Below are 18,996 nucleotides of genomic sequence, written 5' to 3'. Positions count from 1 at the left end.
CATCAGGAAAGTAAATGCAAGTAGTCAACTTCACAGCAATCCTAAAAACAAAGCCTTCTAATCCTACAACACTACAATTCCCATAAACCCCCTTGCTCTATAAGCACCCAATTATCTTAATTTTACAGAATAATGTCAGTACTCGATTTCCAACACAACTGTAATCAAACCCCAGTGATGCACAGAAACTCCTAAATGCAATCTTTATTCAAATGATCAGTCTGTTGCCAAGCCTCTGTGAAATTGTCATAACATCAAATATCCTGTAGGGGAAGATTTTGTAAACAGAACCAGCCTGATATGACTCGATCCTCTGTCGCGTCACACCTTTCCCGTGATGTATACGTCAGCACTTCCTGTATCTCTTCCTCTTTCTCTCCTCTCGTCCTATCGTTCCTCTCATATGACAAAAGAGCATAGAAACAGAAAAAGAATTTAGCAGTTTATGCAATCACTGAGTTATTTCCAGCATTCAATATTCCTTCGTTCACATTCGCTCTAAGAATCAACTCAGGAATAAATATAGATAGCTCAATAACATTATTTTATTTTAATCCGTCATTTTATTTTATTTATTTTAATTAGTCAACATATATCTCTCTCATTTATCAATTCAATAGGTCACAAAACCAGTTTCATCTTTAACCAACAGCCGCTTTAACAACTAGAAGATTTCATTCATTTTCAAATCTTTTCTCTTTGTTCTCTCTCGTCTGTTTCTCTGTCTCCCCCTGCAGCACAATCCAACAGAAATATGACCAATTTACCCAAAATCCCCCTTGTTGTAGTTTTAGTAAACAACGTGTTGTAGTTTAGTACCGTAAAATCAAACGTGTCATAATCTCGTGCCGTAAACTCCCCCGTTTTGTAGTGTAGTGTCGTAAAATTAAACGCATGCGCAAATACATTTAACGATACGATTTCCAGACAATAGAACGTTAGCATTCTGCCACAGCCCCTCTCTTTTACCCCTTATAGTCAAACAATAACACTTAACAGAGCTCACAATCGCATAGAACCTGAATTCTACACACACAAACATAATTTAAGAGGCTTTATTCCACCGCAATGGCCCTCTAAGGTCACACGTTAGCATGTAGCACGCAACACAATTAGCATTTAGCATTAGCATTTAGCATTAGCATTTAGCATTAGCCTTTATGTACAATGTGGCATGAAACACAATCAGCATTTAGCATTAGCATTAGCATTTAGCATTAGCATGTATCTAACCTGTGGCTTGCAACACGTAACAAGTAACCTGCACTGCCCTTTTCTTTGTCTTATTCTCTACCGTTTATGACGCCGTGAGTTCAATGGCTATCTACTGAGAAGTTCCCCCACGCAGATATCCCGTCGAATAAAAGATGAGCAGTAACCACAATCAAATAAATCCCATCAACCCCAGTCTTTAGACTGACCTAAAAACACCTAACGCGTTATGAGGATTTACGGCCCAACATGAGGTCGCCCCCCTGGGGTCTTTACAAGATGCAATGCCCTAATTTTGGATACGTATATCTGCCTTGTACATCTGCCTTGTATTATATCTGCCAATATCTGCCTTAATCACTACCATCGATTGCTCTAAAATTCCAAGCCTACTCTCCCCCCTTTTGCACTGTCTACCAGTGCAAAGAAATGTATAATGATTAGCCAGACCCCCAGTTCTCAGCAATAAAGCAACATAAAGCACATCGGTTCTAACGGTACATCTCTCCAGTACACACTCAAATAGCATCCAAACTAACAAACTCCCAAAGCGGTGAGGAAAAACTCACCCTTATCTGGCCATGACTTCAGAAGGAGTTAGCTTGGCGGCAATGAATGGAACAAAGAGATGCAGTCCTTCCCTTTTCGTGGCGCCATTTGTAGTATCGAGTAAATGCTGGCAATTATTGCTGATAAACAAAGGAGTCCGCTCATACTGAACCTTTGATCATAAGTTTATTCATATCACAAGATTCCAGCATAAGTGACGGATGTCATGACACCCGGAGAGCAGTGTCCTCGAATTGTAATGTCTGCTCTAACCTCTTCTTCGTCCAGCATATACTTATAAACAATGCAAAAATATGGGTTGCTCCCTCTGCTGTCCAATCACCTGTCTCCCCTGGGGCGTCACCCTACAAATGGCTACTTTTGAACTAAGATAAACATCCCCTCTTTGTTCCTCTAGAATAGTCATAATCTTAATACACTACATAAGCTTACGATCTGGCAGTGTGGAAGTGGCAGGACTGAGTATTTGTAGAGGTCTTGATTATGGAACAGGTTGCAGCTGGTGGGGAGCTGCTCTAACTCCAGCACACCTGTCTCCGCCCACAGAGAGAGTACTGGGGGAGTGGCGGCAGGTCAACGAGACACAGGATGAGCAGTACCCCCCCCCCCCCCTACGGGCGCATCCTGGTGCCCGACCAGGCTTATCTGGGTGTGTGGTATAGAAATCCCGTAAGCAGGGAGGGGTCCAGAATGTGATGGCAGGGCACTCAGCAGCGCTCCTCAGGCTCATATCCCTTCCAGTCCACCAGGTACTGCCAGCCACGACCCCGACGGCGCACGTCCAGAAGCCACCGGACGGTATAGGCAGGATGGTCATCGATGAGCCGAGGGGGTGGAGAAGCTGCTGCAGGAGGAGACAGGGGACTGGAGCAGACAGGTTTAATCAGGGATATGTGGAAGGTAGGATGAATCCTGAGAGAGGCTGGGAGTTTCAGGACACCGCAGAGGGGTTAATGACACGGTCCATTTCAAAGGGACCAATGAATCGGGGGGAAAGTTTATCGATGCCACCTTCAATAGCAGGTCCTTCGATGAGAGCCATACCTTTTGACCCGGGGTATAGACTGGAGCTGAGGCCCGGCGACGGTTGGCTTGGGACTGGGTCCTGTCGGAGGCACGAAGAAGGGCAGCCGGGCCTTCCTCCAGGTACGGTGACAACGGCGCAGATGGTCCTGGACAGAGGGAACCGCAACCTCAACCTCTTGGGCGGGGAACAAGGGGGGTTCGTAACCCAGAGCACACTCGAAGGGTGACATACCTGACGAGGCGTTGGTGAGGGTGTTGTGGGCATATTCAACCCAGGGTAGCTGAGCGCTCCAGGAGGAAGGGTTATCAGAAGTCAAGCAGCGTAGGGCAGTCTCCATCTCTTGGTTGGCCAGTTCGGTCTGGCCGTTGGTCTGGGGGTGATATCCAGAAGAAAGACGGACGTTGATACCAAGAGCTGAACAGAAGTATCTCCATACCTGGGAGGTAAACTGGGGTCCTCTGTTGGAAACGATGTCAGTGGGGATGCCATGCAGACGAAACACATGGGATACTAACAGGTCCGCAGTCTCCCTGGAGGACGGGAGCTTGGAGAGGGTAATGAAGTGAGTCATTTTGGAAAACCTGTCAGTGATGGTGAGGATGATGGAGTTATCGTCAGATGGGGGATGGCCAGTGACGAAGTCCAGAGCTATGTGTGACCAGGGGTGACTGGGTATGGGAAGAGGGCGGAGAAGACCTGAAGTGGGTTTAGTGGAGGTTTTGTTCCGGGCACAAACCGAACAGGCTGAGACAAACTCCCGGACATCTCTCTACATGGTGGGCCACCAAAAGCTCTGACGCAGGAAGGCGAGGGTCCAGTTCATACCAGGGTGACAGGTGAGGTGGGTAGAATGGCCCCACTGAAGAACATCGATCACAATCTGGGACAAACAGAGCATTACTAGGACCGTTACCCGGGTCAAGCTGGTTCTGCTGAGCCTGGCGGATACGGGATTCGATCTCCCAGGTGACGGTGGCAATGATGCAGGTGGATGGCACAATGGCTTCTGGCTCGGTACCCATGTTGTCGGTGGTGAACTGGCAAAAGAGGGCATCAGGCTTGGTATTCTTCGAACCGGGGCGATAAGTGAGTGTGAAATTGAATCTACCGAAGAACAAGGCCCACCTGGCTTGCCGGGAGTTCAGAGGTTTGGCGGTCTGGATGTAGGACAGGTTTTTATGGTCAGTCCACACGATGAAGGGGGTTACAGAGCCCTCCAGCCAGTGAAGCCATTCCTCCAGATCCAGCTTAACTGCCAGGAGTTCCCGGTTTCCGATGTAAAAATTCCTCTCTGCAGGTGAGAGCTTATGGGAAAAGAATGCACATGGGTGGACCTTCTGATCAGAGGGGGAACATTGAGACAGAACAGCACCTACCCCTGTGTCAGAGGCGTCCACCTCCACGATGAACTGGAGTTCTGGGTCGGGCTGAGTAAGGACCGGAGCGGAAGTGAAGCGACGCTTGAGTTCCAGGAATGCTGCCTCTGCCTCAGGAGTCCAGTGGAACGGAGTGGAGGTGGAGGTGAGAGTGATGAGAGGTGCTGTCAGACGGCTGTAGTTGCGGATGAAACGTCTGTAAAAAATTTGCAAACCCCAGGAAACGCTGTAGCTGCTTCAGGTTGGAGGGCACAGGCCACTCTGTGACTGCCATGAACTTGGCGGGGTCCATATGTAACTGTCCCTGTGGAATAATATAACCCAGGAAAGACACTGTGGCAGCATGGAACTCACATTTTTCAGCTTTAACAAAAAGCTTATTCTCCAACAGCCGTTGAAGAACTTGCCGAACGTGTTTCTGGTGAGCCTCAGGGTCCTTGGAAAAAATCAGGATGTCATCTAAATAGACAAAAACGAAGCGTCCAATAACATCCCTCAGCACGTCATTGACTAGGTTCTGGAAAACAGCAGGGGTGTTAGTAAGACCAAAAGTCATGACCAAATACTCAACGTGACCAAGTGGTGTGTTGAACGCAGTCTTCCACTCGTCCCCCTCTCTTATGCGGACAAAGTGGTAGGCATTCTGGAGGTCGAGTTTGGTAAACACCGTGGCACCATGGAGGGGGGCAAAAGCAGAGCTGATGAGTGGTAAGGGGTACTTGTTCTTAACAGTGATATTATTCAGCCCACGGAAGTCTATGCATCTAGGCATCAGTGACCCATCCTCCTTCTTCACAAAGAAAAACCCAGCACCCACCGGGGAGGAAGATGGCTTGATAAGTCCTGCAGCCAGAGAATCCTGGATGTACCTCTCCATAGCCTCTTGCTCGGGACGAGAGAGGTTTAACAACCGGCTACTGGGGAGAGGAGCTCCAGGCTGGAGGTCAATGGCGCAGTCATACAGCCGATGAGGCGGCAGCGACAGGGCGTGGTGCTTGCTGAACACAGGAGCTACATCGTGATACTCGGGAGGAACTGATGACAGGTCTGGAGGTTCTGGAATGAACTGGGACACAGACAAGGCAGGGGGAAGGGCAGAATGTAAACAATCAGAATTACAAAATGAACAAGTGGTTACCTTTCCGGCGGTCCAGTCAATCTGTGGGTTGTGTAGCTTTAACAATGGATGGCCAAGAACCAGGGGAGAGTAAGGACAGTCGATTATATGGAAACTGATCTTTTCCTGGTGATTTCCAGAGAGACGCAGGATGAAAGGGATGGTTCTCTCACAGACACGGGTGAGAAGCTGTCCATTGAGAGCATTGGCATCGAGGGGTGAATCGAGTGGGACAGTGGGGTGAATCGAGTGGGACAGTGTCCAGGCCCAACTGGGTAACGACACCTCGGTCCAGGAAGCTCTTGTCGGCGCCCGAATCGATGAAAGCAGACAGAGGAAAAGCCTGGCTCTGCCACACAAGGTTGCCTTCAAGCAGGGTTCTGGGGGAAGATGGGCAGGCGATTTGCTCAACAGTATATTCCCCACTACTGCCGAGCCCCCTCTTTTGCTGGACTCAGGGAACAAGTGGTAACAAAGTGACCAACCTGGCCACAGTATAGGCAGCTCCTAGCGCTGATTCGTCGTTGCCTCTCCTCTGGAGAGAGACGGGCCCGGCCGAGCTGCATGGGTTCAGGATCTGGACGAGCCTGGGGATGGAGTGCAGTCGGAGAAGGAGGACAAGGCACTGAAGCAGATGTTATGGGACATGCAAACCTACCTACCCTCTCCCTCTGACGCTCACGGAGACGGTTGTCGATGCGGATAGCGAGAGAGATTATTTCATCAAGTCTATCAGGCTCATCTCTGGACACCAACTCGTACTTGAGGGTCTCAGTGAGCGCGTTCCAGAATGCTCCCTGAAGGGCTTCCTCATTCCAGCCGCTCTCAGCGGCGAGGGTGCGGAACTCACATGCCATCTCAGCAACACTATGGGGGCCTAGACGGAGGGACAGGAGTCGCTTAGCTGCATCCTTACCGCAGACCGGGTGGTCGAAGACTTTCTTCATCTCCTCCGTGAATCTGGAGTAGGAGAAGCAGATGGGGGACTGTCTCCCCCACACCGCCGTGGGCCCGTTCGCTAGCATAAGAGTAAGGCTATTGCTCAAATACTAGTGAACATTGTACCAAAAAGGCTCTGCACGCTCCGAGGTTGCCATCGTAATGCTCGGGAGTCGGAACAAACGGCTCCCGGAGCGGAGGAGAAGGACTTGGAACTGGTTGTGAGCTCTGGGCGAAGGGTCGGCCCAGTAGGTCAGACAGGCTCTGTGAAAACTCCTTGATGTGCTCCAGAAGGGTCTTCAGGGCTTGGTCATGTTGCTCGAGCAGGGCGCCTTGGCCGACGAGGGTTTGGTAGAGAGTAGCAGAGTCTGCTGGGTTCATCTCTTTGGCTAGATCGTACTGTTACGTGGAGTGGAACAAGGGAACCCAAGAGCAGACTCAGACGAGGAGACTGGGATGAAGTAACCAAGGTATTTATTGAAACACAAGGGGGAGATGGAGTGCAGGTCAGGGAAAACTGCTGGAAACCAGATGCGGAGGCTGAGGATGGAGCGAGGGGGGTTGAGACAGGGTGAGCAGGTCCGGAGGGGAATCCAAGGGAGTAGTAGAGTGGGGAATCCAGGACAGAGTAGCAGGATGATGAGATGTGGGACTGGAGACAGGGACCAGAGTCAGAGCGGGCAGAACTGTAGTGGAGAGGAAAACAGCATCAGGCAAGGAAAACAGGCACAACAGGATCTGAATAGTAACAAACGGCTAGAACTGTAGACTGACTGAGCAGAGATTACGATCTGGCAGTGTGGAAGTGGCAGGACTGAGTATTTGTAGAGGTCTTGATTATGGAACAGGTTGCAGCTGGTGGGGATCTGCTCTGACTCCAGCACACCTGTCTCCGCCCACACAATCACACACACACAGAGAGAGAGGGAGAGGGAGAGAGTACTGGGGGAGTGGCGGCAGGTCAAGGAGACACGGGATGAGCAATAGAGGGCGTTGCAGGAGCAGATGTGACACACATGCCTTTTGGCGAACACCAAACGTGTTTGCTTATTTTTTTCTTTAAGCAATGGCTTTTTTCTGGCCACTCTTCCGTAAAGCCCAGCTCTGTGGAGTGTATGGCTTAAAGTGGTCCTATGGACAGATACTCCAATCTCCGCTGTGAAGCTTTGCAGCTCCTTCAGGGTTATCTTCTCTTTGTTGCCTCTGATTAATGCCCTCCTTGCCTGGTCCGTGAATTTTGGTGGGCGGCCCTCTCTTGGCAGGTTTGTTGTGGTGCCATATTCTTTCAATTTTTTATAATGGATTTAATGGTACTCCGTGGGATGTTCAAAGTTTTGGATATTTTTTTATAACCCAACCTTGATCTGTACTTCTCCATAACTTTGTCCCTGACCTGTTTGGAGAGCTCCTTGGTCTTCATGGTGCCACTTGCTTGGTGATGCCCCTTGGTTAGTGGTGTTGCAGACTCTGGGGCCTTTCAGAACAGGTGTATATATAATGAGATCATGTGACAGATCATGTGACACTTAGATTGCACACAAGTGGACTTTATTTAACTAATTATGTGACTTCTGAAGTTAATTGGTTGCACCACATCTTATTTAGGGGCTTCATAGCAAAGGGGGTGAATACATATGCACACTCCACTTTTCCGTTATTTATTTTTTAGTATTATTTTAAACAAGTTATGTTTTTCATTTCACTTCACCAATTTGGACTATTTTGTGTATGTTCATTACATGAAATCCAAATAATAATCAATTTAAATTAAAGGTTGTAATGCAACAAAATAGGAAAAACGGCAAGGGGGATGAATACTTTTACAAGGCACTGTAATGGTGATGGCTTTTGTGCGCCAGTAATGGTCTCTGGCGGGGGTCTTCTGTGAATATTCCTAATAGAATTGGCACTCTAGACAAAACACCTTAACACTTGGGAGTAATTGTCCAGCAAGCTGCGTCTATTTTCATCATGATGACATTGTGGATAACAAGCATCAATATCCTAAAAAATATTGGGGATATTGACGTATTATGTGCCTAATGTAGCCTATGAGGCAGGGTTACTATTTGCATGTGTATTGCATTGTCTCTAATATGGTAGGTACATCAAGACAAGACCTGGAGAATGCCACGGTGTTCATTGATTTCACATTTGGACTATGCTACACTACATTAGATACATACCTCTTTTACAGAATGAAGTAGTGAACCATCAGTCAAGCTTATGGTTTATGTGTGTGTTGTTGGCTATGTTTTTGTAGAGTGGTGTATCAGGAAACTAGTTTGTGGAAATTGTATCCATAGCCCAATAAGGGGATCGCACCAGCTGAGATCAAAGCTTTCCTCAGGGAAGATATTGAAATAGTTCTGGGTTAATACTTCACCTCTTCACCTCAATCCCACCATCCCCTGCACCTGCTGCTCATTTGCAATGTAAATAATAAGTGCTATGTAGAATCAGGTCTGACACACTGCTCAAATAATATTACTTCCCTCCCTATTCCAACACTGAATTTGCTTCCATCCGTACACAACCACCATACCATATTTACCTGAAGCCTAATAACTTAAAGTTGCAAATAACTTTCCCTCCCTCACACTGAGACAGTCATTGATCAGAAAAAAGCTAAAAAGTTTGGTTGTTAAGGTTGTGGTTTGGAAAGTAGCCTAGACCACATTGTTGGTAGAGCTGTTGTACACTTGAGCAATGCAGTTGGTTGAAATGTAGGTGCATCGATGGAAAAAAATATATAAATAAGCTAATCTGCAATGCACTGTAAAGTGGTTCCAAGTTACATTAAGCAAATTACAATGGTGGCCATTTGTTTCTATGTTATAAACATAGACATGATGCCTATGAACATAATGCAAATGAACATAATATACAGTCGGTCAAAAGTTTTGAGAATGACACAAATCCTAATTTTCACAAAGTCTGCTGCCTCAGTTTTGATGATGGCAATTTGCATATACTCCAGAATGTCATGAAGAGTGATCAGATGAATTGCAATGAATTGCAAAGTCCCTCTTGAAAATGAACTTAATCCCCAAAAAACATTTCCACTGCATTTCAGCCCTGCCACAAAAGGACCAGCTGCCATCATGTCAGTGATTCTCTCGTTAACACAGGTGAGAGTGTTGACAAGGACAAGTCTGGAGATCACTCTGTCATGCTGATTGAGTTAGAAAAACAGACTGGAAGCTTTAAAAGGAGGGTGGTGCTTGAAATCATTGTTCTTCCTCTGTTAACCATGGTTACCTGCAAGGAAACACATGCCATCATCATTGCTTTGCACAAAAAGGGCTTCACAGGCAAGGATATTGCTGCTAGTAAGATTGCACCTAAATCAACCATTTATCGGATCATCAAGAACTTCAAGGAGAGAGGTTCAATTGTTGTGAAGAAGGCGTCAGGGCGCCCAAGAAAGTCCAGCAAGCGCCAGGACCGTCTCCTAAACTTGATTCAGCTGCAGGATCGGGGCACCACCAGTGCAGAGCTTGCTCAGGAATGGCAGCAGGCAGGTGTGACTGCATCTGCACGCACAGTGAGGCGAAGATTTTTGGAGGATGGCCTGGTGTCAAGAAGGGCAGCAAAGAAGCCACTTCTCTCCAGGAAAAATATCAGGGACAGACTGATATTCTGCAATAGGTACAGGGATTGGACTGCTGAGGACTGGGGTAAAGTCATTTTCTCTGATGAATCCTCTTTCCGATTGTTTGGGGCATCCGGAAAACGCTACCACCATGAGCGCTACCATCAGTCCTGTGTCATGCCATCAGTAAAGCATCCTGAGACCATTCATGTGTGGGGTTGCTTCTCAGCCAAGGGAGTGGGCTCACTCACAATTGTGCCTAAGAACACAGCCATGAATAAAGAATGGTACCAACACATCCTCCGAGAGCAACTTCTCCCAACCATCCAGGAACAGTTTGGTGACGACCAATGCCTTTTCCAGTATCTTGCCATAAGGCAAAAGTGATAACTAAGTGGCTCGGGGAACAAAACAAATTTTGGGTCCATGGCCAGGAAACTCCCAGACCTTAATCCCATTGAGAACTTGTGGTCGATCCTCAAGACGCGGGTGGACAAACAAAAACCCACAAATTCGGACAAACTCCAAGCATTGATTATGCAATAATGTGCTGCCATCAGTCATGATGTGGCCCATAAGTTAATTGAAAGCATGCCAGGGCGGATTGCAGAGGTCTTGAAAAAGAAGGGTCAACACGGCAAATATTGACTCTTTGCATAAACTTAATGTAATTGTCAATAAAAGCCTTTGACACTTATGGAATGCTTGTAATTATACTTCAGTATACCATAGTAACATTTGACAAAAATATCTCATAACACTGAAGCAGCGAACTTTGTGAAGACCAATACTTGTGTCATTCTCAAAACTTTTGACCATGACTTTTGGGACTGTACACCTATGCACCTCCTTTAATATTTTAAATGGTCAAAAAAAAAGAGCCTGCTTTATGACTGTTCGGGCCTGTAGTTGCTTCCTCGTCCTCTGTTTGACATGATGAAACCATGAATCCTGAAACAGCTTAATGGAGAGGCTATAAGGTAGGGGTGTAATGATTCACTGAACAGAACTGTGGACATAGTAAACCATTGCACCCCTACTATAAGTAGAGTATGGGTCCTTTCCACAGGGGCAGAGATGGCGGGGTCGGGGCGAAGCCAGCAGGGAGAGTTGACAGAGTACAAGAAGAGTCTGATCAAGAGCGACCTGGAGATGGGCATCGTTATGACAGTGTTCCGCCAGAAGGCAGAGAGCCTCACTGTGCATGTCATCATGGAGACCAGGCAGGTGGCCTGGACTCGAACAGCAGACAAGACCGATGGTGTCTGTAAGTAACCTTTACCCTAAGTCTAACTGTAATCCTAACCCTAAGACATGGTGAGCAGTGAAAAGGGAGGGACTGTGTTTGTAGGGACAGTGAGTACATTGAGATGTGGTGTGTGGAGTTATAGGGATGTGTGTGAGGGAGATTGTATGTGAGAGAGTGAGTAAAAATGATGAGTACTATTTCAGTGGACCTGTTTGAGATACGGGAGATTTGCCCAGGGAGGAACTCAAAGGACTTTGAGAGGTTCAGAGATGGCAAGGACAAACATGATGATAATACCTGCTTCACCATCTTATATGGGTCACAATTTGTGCTTAATACCCTAAGCCTTGGGGGTAAGTGTGTGTAAGTGTGCCAAGAATGTCAGATTTTCTGTGTTTATTTGATGCCACACAACAGCATTTTGTTGATGATAGCCTATTGATTGTATGTGGATGGTTTGCCATAGGTATGCTATAGTATATTGGATAATCAAGCCTGTAACAGTAATAGTTTGTGTTGATTGACAGCTGACACTGTGGATGACGCAGAGAAATGGCGGACAGGCTTGGAGTTACTGAGACAGGAGACACTGGTGGCGCCCACACCAGACATCATAGAGAGGTGAATACACACGTACGTACGCACACACACAGACACACACACACACACACAGACAGACACACAAACAAGCACACACATACACCGATATACTGGACACACCCATTATATGGACGACAGCTGACAATTATTGACTATATCGTTTTGTTGTTTCCAGCTGGTTGAGGAAACAGATGTATTCCATCAATCAGACTAAAAAGAACAGGTAAGAATAGTTTTAACCCTCAAACATTGATTAAACCTCTACTCAGTCATCATCATACGAATTTATGTGCCAATCCCCATTCTGCCCCTTTACTAATTTCCCCAATTCATTCCATTGTTCTCTCCATTTGTTGTCCTTAGTATCACCTTGAAGAAGGTTAAGTCTCTTTTGACACAGCTCAACTACAAGGTTCCCGGCACACGTTCCCTAAAGGAAAAGTTCTCAGTACTCTTCCCCTCTTCATTCCCCTTCACACTCTCATCCTCACTGCTGCCAAAGTTTTAATGAGATGTCTGTCAGTACTGATGGCGTGTTATACTATAGCAGAGCCAGAGGTTACAAAACATTTACATTTTATATATATATATTTTTATAACCTCATCCTCAACAGAATGCAGGAGAACAGGGAGAACCAAGGATATCAAGTTTCCTTTGGCCAGATAAGGCCTTGGACAGTAGAATTCATTATATGAATTAGTTATTTTAGATGATAATGATGGTCTTGGCACTCAAGTGATCAAGTGATCTGGATGGTGCCAGGTTTCCTCCAGACGTGACGCTTGGCATTCAGGCCAAAGAGTTCAATCTTGGTTTCATCAGACCAGAGAATCTTGTTTCTCATGGTCTAAGAGTCCTTTAGGTGCCTTTTGGCAAACTCCAAGCGGGCTGTCATGTGCCTTTTAATGAGGAGTGGCTTCCGTATGGCCACTCTACCATAAAGGCCTGATTGGTGGAGTGCTGCAGAGATGGTTGTCCTTCTGGAAGGTTCTCCCATCTCCATAGAGGAACTCTGGAGCTTTGTCAGAGTGACCATCAGGTTCTTGGTCACCTCCCTGACCAAAGCCCTTCTCCCCCGATTGCTCAGTTTGGCCGGGCGGCCAGCTCTAGGAAGCATCTTGGTGGTTCCAAATTTCTTCCATTTAAGAATGATGGAGGCCATTGTGTTCTTGGGGACCTCCAATGCTGCAGAATTCTTTGGTTACCCTTCCCCAGATCTGTGCCTCGACACAATCCTGTCTCGGAGCACTACAGACAATTCCTTCGACCTCGTGGCTTGGTTTTTGCTCTGACATGCACTGTCAACCGTGGGACCTTATATAGATACAGTTGAAGTCGGAAGTTTACATACAACTTAGCCAAATACATTTAAACTCAGTTTTTCACTAAGGTCAGTTAGGCTCACCACTTTCGTTTAAGAATGTGAAATGTCAGAATAACAGTAGAAAGAATGATTTATTTAAGCTTTTATTTCTTTCATCACATTCCCAGTGGGTCAGAAGTTTATATACACTCAATTAGTATTTGGTAGCATTGCCTTTAAATTGTTTAACTTTTGTCAAACGTTTCGGGTAGCCTTCCACAAGCTTCCCACAATAAGTTGGGTGAATTTTGGCCCATTCGTCCTGACAGAGATGGTGTAACTGAGTCAGGTTTGTAGGCCTCCTTGCTCGCACATGCTTTTTCAGTTCTACCCACACATTTTCTATAGGATTGAGGTCAGGGCTTTGTAATGGCCACTCCAATACCTTGACTTTGTTGTCCAATACCATTTTGCCACAACTTTGGAAGTATGCTTGGGGTCATTGTCCATTTGGAAGACCCATTTGCGACCAAGCTTTAACTTCCTGACTGATGTCTTGAGATGTTGCTTCAATATATCCACATCATTTTCCTTCCTCATGATGCCATCTATTTTGTGAAGTGCACCAGTCCCTCCTGCAGCAAAGCACCCCCACAGCATGATGCTTCCACCCCCGTGCTTCACGGTCGGGATGGTGTTCTTCGGCTTGCAAGCTGCCGCCTTTTTCCTCCAACAAAACGATGGACATTATGGCCAAACAGTTATATTTTTGTGTCATCAAACCAAAGGAAATTTCTCCAAAAAGTAGGATCTTTGTCCCCATGTGCAGTTGCAAACCGTAGTCTGGCTTTTTTATGGCGGTTTTGGAGCAGTGGCTTCTTCCTTGCTGAGCGGCCTTTCAGTTTATGTCGATATAGGACTCGTTCTACTGTGGATATAGATACTTTTGTACCTGTTTCCTCCAGCATCTTCACAAGGTCTTTTGCTGTTGTTCTGGGATTGATTTGCACTTTTCGCACCAAAGTACGTTCATCTCTATGAGACAGAATGTGTCTCCTTCCTGAGCGGTATGACGGCTGCGTGGTCCCATGGTGTTTATACTTGCGTACTATTGTTTGTACAGATGAATGTGGTACCTTCAGGCATTTGGAAATTGCTCCCAAGGATGAACCAGACTTGTGGAGGTCTACAATTTTCTTTCTGAGGTCTTGGCTGATTTCTTTTGATTTTCCCATGATGTCAAACAAAGAGGCACTGAGTTTGAAGGTAAGCCTTGAAATACATCCACACAGGGACGGCTTGTTCAATAGGGCGATATGGGCGACGCACTGCCAAACGGGAAAAGGAAGGGATTTTTTTTCTAATCAATTATATCACGGCAACAGCAGTTATCAGTGTTCACGTCTGATCTGCCAGCCACTAAATGTCAAATCAGGCTAAAGTCGTGCTTCAAATGGCCCCGCCCGTTTTTGGGGCGATTTCAGTCAAATTGAAAATCGCCCAGAAGTCTCTCATAGCCTGTCATGTAAAATCTATTTTTTTCACATTTCAAAGCTTTCAATACATTCTCTATGGGTGTCTGTGGGCATGCACTTACGCGCTTTCGTCATACGTGACGTAACGTTGAACGTAACTAAGACAATGGCGGCTAGAAGCGTCTCTGTTGCGACCTGCAGTGCGGCGTTATTTTATGTTTTTAATTTGTAGACTTAGTTTACAAACATTCTGCCAACCATGGATTTCCAGTGGTTGGTTTTGGACTGATCTTGTTGATCGTGTACATACCCGCTACGAACGGACTAAATAATGAAAACGCTGCTGGCAGCTGAATCCCAATACAGCTGGGAGACTTGGCTGGATGAGTCCCGGACAGAGAAGTGGAGCCGGCCACCTTCACCCTGGTCAGAGCGGACCGCGATCCTGGTAAGAGAGCGACTCTGTACCCCGACATTGAACTGCTTTCTGTGTCGTTGCGACCTTACTATCAATTCAATTCAATTTAAGGGCTTTATTGGCATGGGAAACGTGTGTTAACATTGCCAAAGCAAGGGAAGTAGATAGTAAACAAAAGTGAAATAAACAATAAATATTAACAGTAAACATTACACTCAGAAGTTTCAAAAGAATAAAGACATTTCAAATGTCATATTATGTATATATACAGTGTTGTTACAATGTGCAAATAGTTAAAGTACAAATGGGAAAATAAATAAACATAAATATGGGTTGTATTTACAATGGTGTTTGTTCTTCACTGGTTGCCCTTTTCTTGTGGCAACAGGTCACAAATCTTGCAGCTGTGATGGCACACTGTGGTTTTTCACCCAGTAGATAAGGGAGTTTATCAAAATTGGGTTTGTTTTCGAATTCTTTGTGGATCGCTGTAATCTGAGGGAAATATGTGTCTCTAATATGGTCATACATTTGGCAGGAGGTTAGGAAGTGCAGCTCAGTTTCCACCTCATTTTGTGGGCAGTGTGCACATAGCCTGTCTTCTCTTGAGAGCCAGGTCTGCCTACGGCGGCCTTTCTCAATAGCAAGGCTATGGTCACTGAGTCTGTACATAGTCAAAGCTTTCATTAAGTTTGGGTCAGTCACAGTGGTCAGGTATTCTGCCACTGTGTACTCTCTGTTTAGGGCCAAATAGCATTCTAGTTTGCTCTGTTTTTTTGTTTGTTCTTTCCAATGTGTCAAGTAATTCTCTTTTTGTTTTCTCATGATTTGGTTGGGTCTAATTGTGTTGTTGTTGTTGTTGTTGTTGTTGTTGTTGTCCTGGGGCTGTGTGGGGTCTGTTTGTGTTTGTGAACAGAGGCCCAGGACAAGCTTACTTAGGGGACTCTTCTCCAAGTTCATCTCTCTGTAGGTGATGGCTTTGTTATGGAAGGTTTGGGAATCGCTTCCTTTTAAGTGGTTACTATCTGCCCCGTGAGTTCCCCCAATTGTTTGTTACCGTTGTGTACTGTTGATAATCACAAGTTTACTGGAGAACTGAGACCAAGTAGAGACTTTGGACAGGGTGGATATGGTATAATAAAGGCAGTTTATTCAGAGGTAAAGATATCTGGAATCGCGTGCACGGACTCGTGCACGTGTGTAGGTCACCTAAATCATCAGAAAAATTGCCCCTCCTGAGAATTTTTTCAGGAGCCGCCACTGCATCCACATGTACACTTCCAATTGACTCAAATGATGTCAATTAGCCTATCAGAAGCTTCTAAAGCCATGACATCATTTTCTGGAATTTTCCAAGCTGTTTAAAGGCACAGTCAACTTAGTGTATGTAAACTTCTGACCCACTGGAATTGTGATACAGTGAATTATATGTGAAATCATCTGTCTGTAAACAATTGTTGGAAAAATGAATTGTGTCATGCACAAAGCAGATGTCCTAACCGACTTGCCAAAACTATAGTTTGTTAACAAGAAATTTGTGGAGTGGTTGAAAAATGAGTTTTAATAACTCCAACCTAAGTGTATGTAAACTTCCGACTTCAACTGTAGGTGTGTGCCTTTCCAAATCATGTCCAATCAATTTAATTTATCAAGTTGTAGAAACATCTCAAGTATGATCAGTGAAAACAGGATGCACCTGAGCTCAATTTCGAGTCTCATAGCAAAGGGTCTGAATACTTATGTAAATGAGGAATTTCTGTTTTTTATTTTTTATAAATGTGCAAACATTTCAAAAAACTTGTTTTTCGCATTGTCATTATGGGGTATTGTGTGTAGATTGATGAGTAAAAAAAATATTTAATTAATTTTAGAATAAGGCTGTAACATAACAAAATGTGGAAAAAGGGATGGGGTCTGAATACTTTCCAAATGCACTGTATGTATAAAACAAAAACAAACAATGTCCATCTCCCTCTTTTGTTCCAGGAAATTGGATCAAGGAAAGATGTCCTGGACTTTGAGCAGTTTCATAAATTCTACAATATTCTAATGTTTGATCAGAAAGATGTGAGTCAGAATTTTCCTGTACCTCTGCACTCTCTAAGTACAAAATGCTGAACATATACTACGTTTCACCACAAATTACCGACAATTTTACTCCTCTTACAGCTTATGTTAGCTAGGATATCACATTTTGCATGTTTAATAATATGATGAGACAGATTCGTGCTGTCATCCTGGCTGTGTGTGTGACTGTGTATTGACTTGTGACTTGTGTGTATATGTTTCATCAGATTCCAGAGGGGTTTAAAAGGGAGTCGTGTGCTTTCATCATGGGTATGTAGTTCTACAATCACAATTAATCATTTTCTCAGCTTATACCGGTAAGCTTTTCTTGTTGATGGTATGTTGGTGTGTTGTGGTTCTTCCCTACTGTAGAAGTACAGATAAACCTGATGCCTCTGCAGTTCTTCTCCATGATTTCCAACGGTTTCTTCTGTACCAGCAGAAAGTAAGAATCAAGCTACAGTGAGGGAAAAAAGTATTTGATCCCCTGCTGATTTTGTACGTTTGCCCACTGACAAAGAAATGATCAGTCTATAATGTTAATGGCAGGTTTATTTGAACAGTGAAAGACAGAATAACAACAAAACAATCCAGAAAAAACGCATGTCAAAAATGTTATAAATTGATTTGCATTTTAATGAGGGAAATAAGTATTTGACCCCCTCTCAATCAGAAAGATTTCTGGCTCCCAGGTGTCTTTTATACAGGTAACGAGCTGAGATTAGGAGCACACTCTTAAAGGGAGTGCTCCTAATCTCAGTTTGTTACCTGTATAAAATACACCTGTCCACAGAAGCAATCAATCAATCAGATTCCAAACTCTCCACCATGGCCAAGACCAAAGAGCTCTCCAAGGATGTCAGGGACAATATTGTAGACCTACACAAGGCTGGAATGGGCTACAAGACCATCGCCAAGCAGCTTGGTGAGAAGGTGACAACAGTTGGTGCGATTATTCGCAAATGGAAGATACACAAAATAACTGTCAATCTCCCTCGGCCTGGGGCTCCATGCAAGATCTCACCTCGTGGAGTTGCAATGATAATGAGAACGGTGAGGAATCAGCCCAGAACTACACGGGAGGATCTTGTCAATGATCTCAAGGCAGCTGGGACCATAGTCACCAAGAAAACAATTGGTAACACACTACGCCATGAAGGACTGAAATCCTGCAGCGCCCGCAATGTCCCCCTGCTCAAGAAAGCACATATACAGGCCCGTCTGAAGTTTGCCAATGAACATCTGAATGATTCAGAGGAGAACTGGGAGAAAGTGTTGTGGTCAGATGAGACCAAAATTGAGCTCATTGGCATCAACTCAACTCGCCGTGTTTGGAGGAGGAGGAATGCTGCCTATGACCCCAAGAACACCATTCCCACCGTCAAACATGGTGGAAACATTATGCTTTGGGGGTGTTTTTCTGCTAATGGGACAGGACAAATTCACCGTATCAAAAGGGCGATGGACGGGGCCATGTACCGTCAAATATTGGGTGAGAACGTCCTTCCCTCAGCCAGGGCATTGAAAATGGGTCGTGGATGGGTATTCCAGCATGACAATGACCCAAAACACACGGCCAAGGCAACAAAGGAGTGGCTCAAGAAGAAGCACATTAAGGTCCTGGAGTGGCCTAGCCAGTCTCCAGACCTTAATCCCATAGAAAATCTGTGGAGGGAGCTGAAGGTTCGAGTTGCCAAACGTCAGCCTCGAAACCTTAATGACTTGGAGAAGATCTGCAAAGAGGAGTGGGACAAAATCCCTCCTGAGATGTGTGCAAACCTGGTGGCCAACTACAAGAAACGTCTGACCTCTGTGATTGCCAACAAGGGTTTTGCCACCAAGTACTAAGTCATGTTTTGCAGAGGGGTCAAATACTTAATTCCCTCATTAAAATGCAAATCAATTTATAACATTTTTGACATGCGTTTTCTGGATTTTTTTGTTGTTATTCTGTCTCTCACTGTTCAAATAAACCTACCATTAAAATTATAAACTGATAATTTCTTTGTCAGTGGGCAAACGTACAAAATCAGCAGGGGATCAAATA

The 18,996-nt window shown here is 45.2% G+C and overlaps 1 pseudogene across 1 annotated transcript in view; it reads left to right on the top strand.

Moving 5' to 3' along the window:
• LOC311135341 (1-phosphatidylinositol 4,5-bisphosphate phosphodiesterase gamma-2-like) overlaps nucleotides 1-18,996 on the top strand; it is a 50,015-nt pseudogene that overhangs the window by 21,885 nt on the left and 9,134 nt on the right. Inside the window, exons 9-16 of the transcript in view lie at nucleotides 10,906-11,103; nucleotides 11,289-11,438; nucleotides 11,613-11,706; nucleotides 11,861-11,908; nucleotides 12,049-12,133; nucleotides 16,869-16,949; nucleotides 17,177-17,223; nucleotides 17,325-17,394. The product of the transcript in view is annotated as a 1-phosphatidylinositol 4,5-bisphosphate phosphodiesterase gamma-2-like (transcript). The remainder of the gene's footprint in view (nucleotides 1-10,905; nucleotides 11,104-11,288; nucleotides 11,439-11,612; nucleotides 11,707-11,860; nucleotides 11,909-12,048; nucleotides 12,134-16,868; nucleotides 16,950-17,176; nucleotides 17,224-17,324; nucleotides 17,395-18,996) is intronic.

The sequence above is a fragment of the Coregonus lavaretus genome (genome assembly GCF_964263955.1).
Source record: "Coregonus lavaretus genome assembly, chromosome: 9".
Lineage (NCBI taxonomy): Eukaryota > Metazoa > Chordata > Actinopteri > Salmoniformes > Salmonidae > Coregonus > Coregonus lavaretus.
This window is presented reverse-complemented; position numbering and strand designations above follow the sequence as displayed.